Here is a 10512-nt window from a genome sequence, read left to right as displayed (position 1 = left end):
GGAGGGACGGGTGACCTGAAGTGAGGTGCTGCAGTACCTGCTCCTTTCCCGAGGTCTGCATAACGGTGGCTGCTGCCGTGTATGTGCTGTACCGGTTTAAATGAATTAATAAAAACAGATAAATGGGACCTTTGTCCGCAGGAGGTGCCAGTGCGAGCAGCGGAGGGAGGTCCTGCTTGGTCCCGGGGTGGTGGGAGGAGGGAAGCGGCTGTCTCGGCGTGTCCACATCGGAGGGAGGGTTTGCCGTGGGAATCCTGCCCTCTCCCTCCTGTCCGCTGGCGAGATGCCCTCGGGCTGGCCCCTGCCTTTCTCGAAGATCCAGGTTTATTCTTGGGATGCAGCCATACTCCTTGACTGCCTGCAGAGGTGAGCCTGGAGACAAGACTGGCTGATGTCCTCCCACCCCTCACTCGGCTTCATGCTGGGGAGTTCCCTTTTCCATTACCCGGTGTGACCCAGGAGAGTTGTTTTTTTTCCCCCAAAACAGCGTGGCCTGTTGCTGTTGCTGAACAGAGGGGTGATGGAGTGAGCCCAGGATCTGGGTGTCAGCTGTGCCATTTGCCTGGGACAAGAGGGCCCTGGGGACAAACAGCAGTGTTACCAGCAGCACTGGGAGCCTGGGTTTTTTTGGCAGGGGAGATGTCACCTCTGTCCCCCAGATGTGCCTTTCCATGCCCCAGTGTAACTATTTGGGCCACCCGTGCCACCTCCCTTCCTCAGGGACAGGAAGGACCCTGGCTGTGGCCCTGCTTTTGAGGAGCCTGCTGTGGGCATGGAGTCCAGGGCTTGGCCAGGCAGAGCTTTGCTGACCCTTCCCTGGGTGAGCAGAGCCCCTGGCGCTCTGTTGTGTCCCAGGTAGGGCAGGAGCAGCACGGCATGAGCACAGACTCCGCCAGTGCTGCTGCTTCCCTGCAAACTCCCAGCTGTTTTCCCACCTCTCCTCAGCTCCCCCCACCCCTTCCCCTGTGGCGTTGCCACCTCAAAGTCACTACCCACCCTGCCAGCCACCCACTTGGGGCACACCAGGCACGGGTAGGGGTTCCTGTGGGCAGCACTGGAAAAAGCGACGCCCCGCCGAGCCCGGCATCGGGGTTTGAGCCTTACTCATCTCATGCTCTTCCTCCTCTGTCCCCGCCAGCAGGACCTGCCACAGGCGTGCGGAGGGGGCACACCAGGAGGGTGATGTGTTTCCCAGGTGGTATTACAGTGAGGCTTCCCCCAAACCTGCCAAGCTCCTGCCTACAAAGTGGCAGTGGCACGGGCAGGGGACAGCCGGGCCCATCCCTGGGCCCCGCTGCTGGAGCAGGACCAAGCCATTGGGAACAGCCCCCCCTTCCCTGCTTCACTCGCAGAAGCTTCCAGTTGTGGCTGAGTCACTCCTGCTGTAGCTCCTTCTCTCTCCTTGTTTTGGATGGAAGTTTTCCATGGAAACCCACGCTGGGCCGGGCTGCAGGCTGGGATAAACACGGCTGAATCACAAAAGGCCGTTTTGCCAAGAGCTGTCAGATGGCAGCAACAGCATGTGGGGCCAGTGGGCACCTGCCCGAACTTTGTGGGGGCAACAGCAGCACCTCTCCCTGCAGCCCCCACCAGCTTTGCTGGCTCAGGCCCCCTGGGCCCACCCTGAATTCCTACAGTGCCAGGATGCCACTTGGCAAAGCCAAGAGCGGGTGACAGGTTTTGTCTAGAAGTTTTCTGGGGCCACGTGCTTTCCCAGGGATGCACAGGGAAATCCCGTCTGGGAGAGTCCCTTGGGACCTTCGCTGCAAGCAGTGGAGGGGTCCACCCCAGTCCTCAGCCGCTGGGCTCCATAGGGTCATGGCTTGGAGGTCCCAGGAAGACCCTTCCCACCCTCCTGGCCGTGCACAGGGACAGGCTCTGCAGCCGCTGGGTGCGTTGCTGAGGTAAGGCAGTGTTTGTGCCGTGCCTGTGCCCTGCTGAGCACCATTCCACCATGGAAGAGGCTGTGGCAGGGGCTGTGATCCTCCTTGGCACCACATTCTTTCCCAGCACCGCTGTGATCTCTGTGCTGAGGAGGAGCACAGGAGCTGGATGGCCTCTGTCCCCCGGCGCTGACGGCTGGCCCCAGGCCCAGTGGCTTGGAAGCGCCGTTGGAAGACAAGTCCCAGTGTCAGGAATCCAGGATATTTTTAAGGATTCTAGAAGAAAAACTGATTCCAGGGTGTCAGCGGGAGAGACTTGGCCTTCAAAACAACAGTGCATCTGGAACGTTCCCGGACTGGAGCGTGGGGTCCAAGGGGCCACAGTGCTGCCTATGGGACATGTCCCCTCACCCAGGGGTACTCTGGAAGGGACACTGATGTCACCATGGCCTGGACTTCACTGCGATGCTGGTGATGAGGTGCAAACAAAGATGTATTTCCTAGGGTGTGGAGGGTGGGTTTTGTGGCAGTGGCAACCTTGGCAGCATGGATGTGCTGGACATAGCTGTGGTGTTACCTGAAAATCCTCATCCTGGAAGTGTGAGGTGCTTGGCCTGGGAAAAGCAGGAATCAGAGGGAAGAAGCAAGAGATATGGCAGGGCACAGCGGGGACCAGCTACCTCTGATCCTCCCCTACCTGTGGCTCCCATGTCCCACTGTGGCCCTGCTGGCCTCGGGAGACCTGGTGGTGGCCATGCCTGTCTGGGGAGGGCAGAGCTGCCAGGTGCATGACCCCATGGATGGGTGAGGGATCCTAATGGGGCTGCTTTGGAGAGGGAGAATGTGGGCAGGGGACCCTGTGTGACCTCTACTCAGTCTAGGTGGGACACCCACAGGACCCCTGTGCTGCAGGATCCTAGGACCGAAGGTTCTTGTTCAGGGACTCTCCCTGCTCTTCTTGCCACTGCCACCCTCACCCACTTGGGCCTGACCCTACATCCCCGATGTCCCCATGGGAATAGGTACCTCCCTCCCCTTCGGGACCTGTGTGCTCACTACAGCCCTTCTAGCACCCTCTCTCCCGTGCTGTGAGTCCCCGGTGCCCCCCGCGAGAAGCCCTGCACCAGTCGCCGCCGGCTGCCGAAGGCCCGGTGCCCGGTGCCGGGGCAGGCCGGGCCGCTCTGACTTCGCCGCTCAGGAATCTCCTGGCCACGCCGGGCGGGTTGTGCAACCTGCGACCGCCCCCGGCCGCCCCCGCCCCCGGCCCCGCGGGCCGCGCTCAGTCCCCGCCGCGCCGGCCCCGCCGCCAACCCCGCTCCGCGATCCGCGAACGGCCCGCGGTGCCCCCGGAGGGGGGCACGGCACGGGGGGACAGGACCCCGACCGCCGAGCGGACAGATGCGGCGGGACGAGCCCGGCGGGGACGGTCCCCGAGGGGCTCCGGGTCCCCGCCGGGAGGGCAGGTGAGGGGCTGCGGGGCGGGGGGCAGGATGAGGGATCCGAGGACGGGGTCCCCATCGTTCCCGCTGCCCGAGGAGGAGCCGCTCGGCGCCCGCCCCCCCGAACAGTAAGAGTTGATGTGCGGTGAGCTGCATCCTGCATGTGAGCTCCTACTGCCCCGGGAGGCGGGCCGCCCCCGACGGGACCCCCGCCGCCCCGCCTCCGCCGCCTCGGGGACCCCTGGGCGTGGGAGAGTGGGGGGGAGCCGGTGCTGCCCGCGGTGCGAGTCCGCCTGTCCCGGCGACCATGGCTGTAGACTGTTACCCCCCCAGCGGCACAGTAACAATCTAAAGCCACGGTCGCCCGGGCGGCGTCGGAGTGGGGGGGGGAGGGGGGGGGGGACCGGGAGGGCGGGTCGGGTGGTGGCAGCCGGTGCCTTGGCGACGGCGAGGAGGCGTCCCCGCCACCGCAGCGAGCGAGCCCGACCCCCACCGGCGGCGCGGGGAGGAGGGGGGGGAGGCCCTCCCGGTGCTTGGGAGGGGGGGAGTGTCGGTAGCATCGGCAGCATCGGTAGCATCCGCCCACCTCCCCCTCCCCGCCCCCTGCCCTCCCACGCGTGTCCGCCCCGCCGGGGGTCCCCCCCTACCTGGGCTGCAGCGGGAAGGCGGGGGGGGGGGGGCGTCCGCCGTGGGGGGGTCGGTGTCTGCGGGGGGGGAAAGAGAGAGCGGGGTCAGGCGGGCACCGGGACCTCCCCCCCCCCCCCCATCCCCGCCCCTTCCCTCCTTCCCCCCCGCCCCCGTCGGGGCGCTCTCCCCGACGGCTCAGCACCACGGACAGCGCCCGCCCCCCCGGCGCTGCGGCGGGGCCGGGGCCGGTGCGGGGCCGGGGCCGGGGCCGGTGCCGGCGGTGGGTCATGCTTCAGTAGCCATGACTGTAGACTGTTACTGTCCTGTCCCTACGCAGCAGTAAGCAGTCTAGAGCCAAGGTGCCGACGCTCTGACTCGGGCTCTCCTCGACGGGGTCTCCGCGCTCTTTAGACGCAGAGGGGTGAAGGCGATCGACCCCCCTCCCACCCCGGGCTGCGGAGCCGGCAGCACTCGGGTTGTGGACACGGGGCTGCGGGGGAACCCGAGGGAGGTGGCGGTGGCGAGTGCCTGGCACGGCGGCACGGCGGGATGGGGCTGGGGAGGTCCCGTCGGGGGTGGCTGCGGGAAGGCTCGGCGGGGGGGGGCGGGGGGGGGGGGGGGGACAGCGGCGGTGTCACCGCCGAGCGGGACACACGCGCACAGCCCCGCACACGGATGCGCTTCCGCACCTCTCCCCGCCCTCCCTCCCCCTCTCTTCCCAACCCCTGCAAGGTGCGGGCGGTCGGTCCCCGCCGTGCTCCCCCCCGGGGCGGCCCCGCGCTCAGCGCCCGCCCCCGCGCACCGCCCCCGCCGGCGCCGCCGCCCGGCCCCGCCGCCCCCTCCGCCCGGCCCGCACGTGGGGCTGCGCCAGGCGGCTCCGCGCCGCCCCCGCCCGCCGCAGAGCTCCCCCCCCGCAGCCCCGACCCCCGGTGCCCTCCGCTCCGCCTCACCCCCGCCCCGGGGCCGGCAGGTGCAGCACCCGGTGCCGCGGGGCTCCGCTGCCCCCTCCCGCCCCCGCACCGAGCTCCGTCCCCGCTTACCTGAGGGCCAACCCAGCCGGTGCCTTACCTCCTGCGGGCCCCGCGGCTGCCGGGCCGGACAGGGGCCCCGCGGCTCCCGGAGAGGCCGGCGCCGGTGTCGGTGCTGCGCTGTCCGCAGCGCGCGGGGCTTTTATAGGATCGGGCTCGTAGTAACGGGGATCTCTGCTCATTCATAGAAAAGCATCAACCTACACAATGACGTGAGCGCTACGTCAGCGAGGAAATTTAGGGAACGGGAAGACGCTACTATTTATATCGGCGCGGGGGGAGGACAGCGGCCCGGAGCCGGGCAGGGGGTCCGGGCTGCAACAGGACCCGGCCCCTCCCCGACCCCTCCGGAGCCCCCACCCCCTTTCCCTGGCTGCTCGAGGAGTGCAGTGGAGCAGCACCCAGCACTCCACATCTCTTCTCCACCTGCTGCCAGACCCAGGGGCCCTGCACCCACTGAGACACAAACTGAAGGTCCTGTCACCCTGGCAGTGCGGCGTGGGGCACCCCCCTGCCCCAGACACGAGGTGTCCATCCAAGCACCCACAGGAGCCCTGGGTGCCCATTGCCCCTGACTACCCCTCTAGGCCAGAACGTGGCCCTGTCCTCGCCTCACAGCATCACCACGGGGCTGTTGATTTGGGGCCGCCTGAGCCCCCCGTCAAGGGAAATGGCTGCACAGGGGTCCCCACAACCGGGCATCTGCATGCCACCTGTATCCCTCACCCACAACAATGTCCTGAGCAGCACCTCTGATGTGCCCCCTCATAAGAACCCCTGTCCTTCCAGTGTCACAAACACCCACGGGTGCCACTCCAATGTGCTGCGGGATAATGGCACAGCACAATGCGGTGCTGGGGGGCGAGTTTAGAATACATGGGGTGAGCAACCCATTGCAGCACCGTGCTGCCCTGACCCCTCCAACCTCCCCATGGGGCCTGGCCCTCACTCCCACCAGGGTTGGGTCCCCCAAAAACCGTCAGTGCTACAGAAACAGGTTGCAGCTTCTCGGGTGAGTTAATTTTGGCCCCTTGCTCCTTCCCAAGTGTCAGCCTTCCCCCAAGATGGGCCTAGAGTCATATCCAGGGGGATTTGGAAGCATCTTTTCCCCCTTTATGCATATGTCCGTCCGTCCATCCATCCATCCATCCATCCATCCATCCATCCATGCATCCCCCCCATTCCTGCTGGAGCCGTCTGACCTCACTCTGCTCTGGCGAAGCATCACACCGGTAACCACAGCAACAGCGGCGTTGTCATTGACAGCAGCATCGCGCCCGCCAGCATCCGCCGCTGCGCAAGGCCGCACGCTGCTGCAAGGCCACACGCTGCTACGGGGGCCTCAAGCCACGACCCCCCACTCCCTTACCCCTCACACCCCCAAATACCTGCAGAGCGGCTCAGGGAATTAACCCCTGCCAACCCCACCAGCACCTCCCCATCCTCCACCAACCACCCCGCTCGAGGTGCTGCCACCCCCCCAAGAACTCCCCAAAACGCTTTACCCACCCCCTGCTAGATGGGGGTGTTCCCCTCCTCTCTCCACCCCCTCCCCCCCTTTTTATTCCCACGCAGCATCGGCGCTCGCCCCGTCGGGGCTCTCCGGTTAGGGAAGGGGAGGGGGAAATCGCTGCCGCAGCGCTCCCCGCCGCAACCGTGACTCAGCCCCGGGATTAGTCAGCAACTGGGGCCGGCCCACCAGCAACCGGCTGCGCAGCTCCGCCGTTCCTACGGGAGCCGCGACCCCCCCCACTCCTCGTCCCGGTCCCCCCGACGCGCACCGAGGGACCGGAGGACCGGGATGCGGAGTGCGGGGGGTCGCGGCTCCCGGAGGAGGGGGTGTCGCATCCCGGAGCGCGGCCCGTTGCTGCCATCTCGTGGGCTTCCCACCAGCGACTACAGCCGTGTCGCTGTCGCGGGGAGGGGGAGAGGGGGCCCGGTGATGTGGGTGGGGAGGGGAGGTCACCTGAAGGGTTTGGTGGGAAGAGAGTGGTCGATAAGGGGGATTGAAGGAGGAAGGGGTGGTATCACCCCACCTGAGAGGGAAGGTCTCATTGTGTCATCCTGACTTCACAGGGGTGGGGTCTTCACCTGCTCGGACATCAGCCCACAGGAAGGGATCCTAATGCCCCACGATGCATGACTTCAAAGGAAAGGGGTGTCATCACCTCCAGCCCCAAAATATCATCCCGCCGGGAGTGTTCCTCACCCAGTCTGAGTATTGTGCCACAAGGAAGGGGTCCCACTGCCCCAGGAAACAACACCTGGCAGGGATGGGTGCCCTTGTTTTACTGAAAATTGCTCCCACAAGGGGTCCCACTGTCCCCAAGAAGCATCACCCATAAGGAAAGGGGTCCTACCATCTCACAAACTTTGACCCACAGGGACAGGATCCTCATCTACCTGCAGAGGACAGGTCCTGTTACCCCATCAGGCATCATCCCACAAGGAAGGGGTCCCATTGCTCCACAAAGCATCACCTCACAGGGATGGGCACCCTTGTCTTCCCAAACATCCCTCCAAAAGGAAGGGATCCCACTGCCTGCCAGTTCGAGGGCAATTGCAAAGCTCTACTCCAGGGGAGGAAGATCCCTGAGCTCTGGGGTATCCCAGCGACTGTCCAGCTGGACAGGAATGCCGTGAAAAGGACCTTGGGGACAGGAAGTTGACCGTGTATCCTTGGGATGAAGGGGGTGAATGGTGTCCTTGTCTGTGTTGGTTGTCAGCAGGGACAGGATCCTTCCCCTTTGCTCAGTCCTGGAGTTTTTGGTTCAGTGCTGGACTACCAGCATGGAAATACTGGAAGGAGTCCAGGGAAGGACCACTAAGAAGAGTGAAGGACTGGAGCATCTCTCTGATGAGAAGAGGCACAGAGCTGGGACTGGCTGGAGAAGAGAAGGCTCCAGGAACTTATCAGTGCATAACCACCCCTGGAGGGAGGGTGTGGAGAGGACAGAGCCAGACTCAGCCCTGTGGTGCCCAGGACCAGGGGCAGGTGGCATAGATGAGTCCCATAGCTTCCTCTGACCATCAGGGAGCACTTTTACATTGGGAGGGGAGCACTGGCATGGGTGGTGCTGGAGTCACCATCCTCTGAGATGTCCAAAACCACCTGGGCAAGGTTCTGTGCAGCCAGCCCTGTGTGGCCATGCTGGAACAGAGGGTTGGGCGATGCCTTCCTGAGATCTCTACCAGTCTCAGCTCCTGCTGTTTGATTCTGTCTCTTGTGCACCTGGATATCCTTCCACAAGGATATCCTTGCCCCGCTCCATGAAATATCACCTCGCAGGGATAGGTGTCCTTGTCTGACCAAAAAGGGTCAGACAAAAAGGGTCCTCTCAGTGTCACCCCACAAGAAAGGGTTCCCATTGCCCCATCAAGTATTGCTCCACAGAGGAAGCCCCCCAGCCACTTGAGCATCACCCCACAGGGAATGACTCCCGTTGTCCATCCCAGCAGTGCCACCCAGACAGCACAGCAGAGAGCGGCCAGCCTGGCCAGGCCTGTGCTGTGCCAGGGAAGCTCTGCCCTTCCCACTGCCTTTCAGGGATCCTCTCATGATGGGGGGGGCAGCCTTGGAGAACTTGGCAGGGTCCCGTGGGGCTGCCCCCAGCCTTGCTTTGCAGCAGGCAGGGCTTGGCACTGGAACAGCTCAGGAGATGGGCTGCGGTGATCCCTGCCCAGCCTGGAACAGCTCAGCACTGTCACGAGTTGCAGCCTCAGCCCAGCCCAGGTGGAGGGGACACACATCCCCCTGCACACCCAGGGGCCGCAGTTTCGGGGCTGCTGTGCCCCAGCACCGCCGGGGAAATGAAGCTCGAGCTGCCAGCGGGGGCTGCGGGCTCCTGGCGCTGCCGGATGCGGCCCCGCTGGCCAACGCGCCGTAATCGAAGACATGTGTGTGGGCTTCGGGGAGAGGCTGCGCTGGGAAACAGGGCCCTGCAGAGACCGGGGGGCTGTATCCTGTCCAAAAGCCCAGGTCCCACATGAAGCCAGGCATGCGAACGCGATCCAAACCACAGCTGGATTTGAACCGAATCTCCCAGCATCTGGGCTAATTTGCTGCAACTTTGATTGATCGTGGGGAGGGGGCACAGGCGGGAAACGCTCCAGCTCAGACCTCCCAACAGAGCCAATGACTTAACCAGAGCTGGTTCCAATCTGCTCAGCACATTGAGGCGAAAATGCCCCTTTCGCTGCGGCTCCCGGCCGCCGGCGCTGGCTCTTCTTGCGGTCCTGCAGCCCGGCCGTCCCTGTCCCTCGGAGCTGGACATCGGCTGCAGCTCCCTGCGGAGACCCGGCAGTTTTTGAGAGCTCTGGGTGCAGAACGCTAGATCACGCTGCTGTGTTAGGATCTCTCCAGAAATCTGAGCAGGACAGGACGGGGGACACTCGTGCAAGAACCCCCCCACCCCTCCACCTGCCTCAAATCCCCGCGGGCACCGATCCGCCCCTCTGCTCCTGGGAGAGGCCGGGAATGGGAGTGGAGCTGCAAAAGAGGGTGGAAAAGGTGAAGAGTTTTTCCATTCCCTCCCTCGGCCGCTGCCCCCGGGGCTCGGCGTCACTCAGCAGGTAGCTGGGGCAGCCCGGGGTCCCGGCCGGCCCCGGGGGATGCAGCTGTCTGGGAGCCGCTCGCTGTCGTGATTTATGCAGCTCAGCCCCATAAATTACCGGGACGGAGCCCGCGGGAGCCATCGCTCACAGCGACGTCCAGAGCTCGCTGCCAGAACCTGAAACACTTCCAGCCGTTAATTGAAGAGGGGGGAAAGAAAAAAAAAAATGGGAGAGGGGGGAGAAATTAGTGCCCGGGGAATTGGGATTAAACCGCGGCTCTAACGAGGGTCGCCCACGTCCCGCTCCCAGGATCCCAGCGCTTCCTGTGGGCCAGAGCCCAGCCTGGGGAGCAGGGAGGGGGATTTCTGATCCGATGCCCGGGATGAGCCCACTGCAGGGTCCCCACGGGCAGTGACACGCCGTCCCGATCCCCAGGGTGACGTCTCCGTAGTGAACACGTTGAATCTGGAGGGAATCTGAGGATGAATTGAGGTGAGTGATGCTGAGCTGTGAGGACAACGACTGCCACCACCCTGCACCCTCCCCGCCAGCACCCATCCTTTTTTGTCCCAAACTCAGGGCTGGCCAAACTCTATCCCAGGCACCAGATGACCAGGCACCCCACACTGGCTCCCATTCACCAGGAGAGCAGGGTTATGGGGTGAAACCCCAAAAGCCCAAGTGGGAGGGATGGCCACTGCTCGGGGTGCCCTGCTCAGGTCAGGGGGTGTCAGCGGGACACCCCAGGATTAGCAGCCGGCCCGGGGAAGCCCATCGCGATGCTTTGCTGTACCAGGAGGTTGTGCAAGAGGCTGCGGCTGTGAGAAAGGAGAAGTGAAAGTGTGAAGCGAGAGGCGGCTCCCCCCGCGCCAAGGGGGGGTACCCCATGCTGCACCCCCAGCCCAGCAGCCTTTTCAGGGACGGCTGGAAGGATGAAGCTGGGGAGAAACGTGGCTCTGCCTCCCGCCTCCTTCTCCTCAT

Source organism: Cinclus cinclus, chromosome 22 (assembly GCF_963662255.1).
Source record: "Cinclus cinclus chromosome 22, bCinCin1.1, whole genome shotgun sequence".
Classification (NCBI taxonomy): Eukaryota; Metazoa; Chordata; class Aves; order Passeriformes; family Cinclidae; genus Cinclus; species Cinclus cinclus.
Note: the sequence above shows the minus strand (reverse complement) of the source record.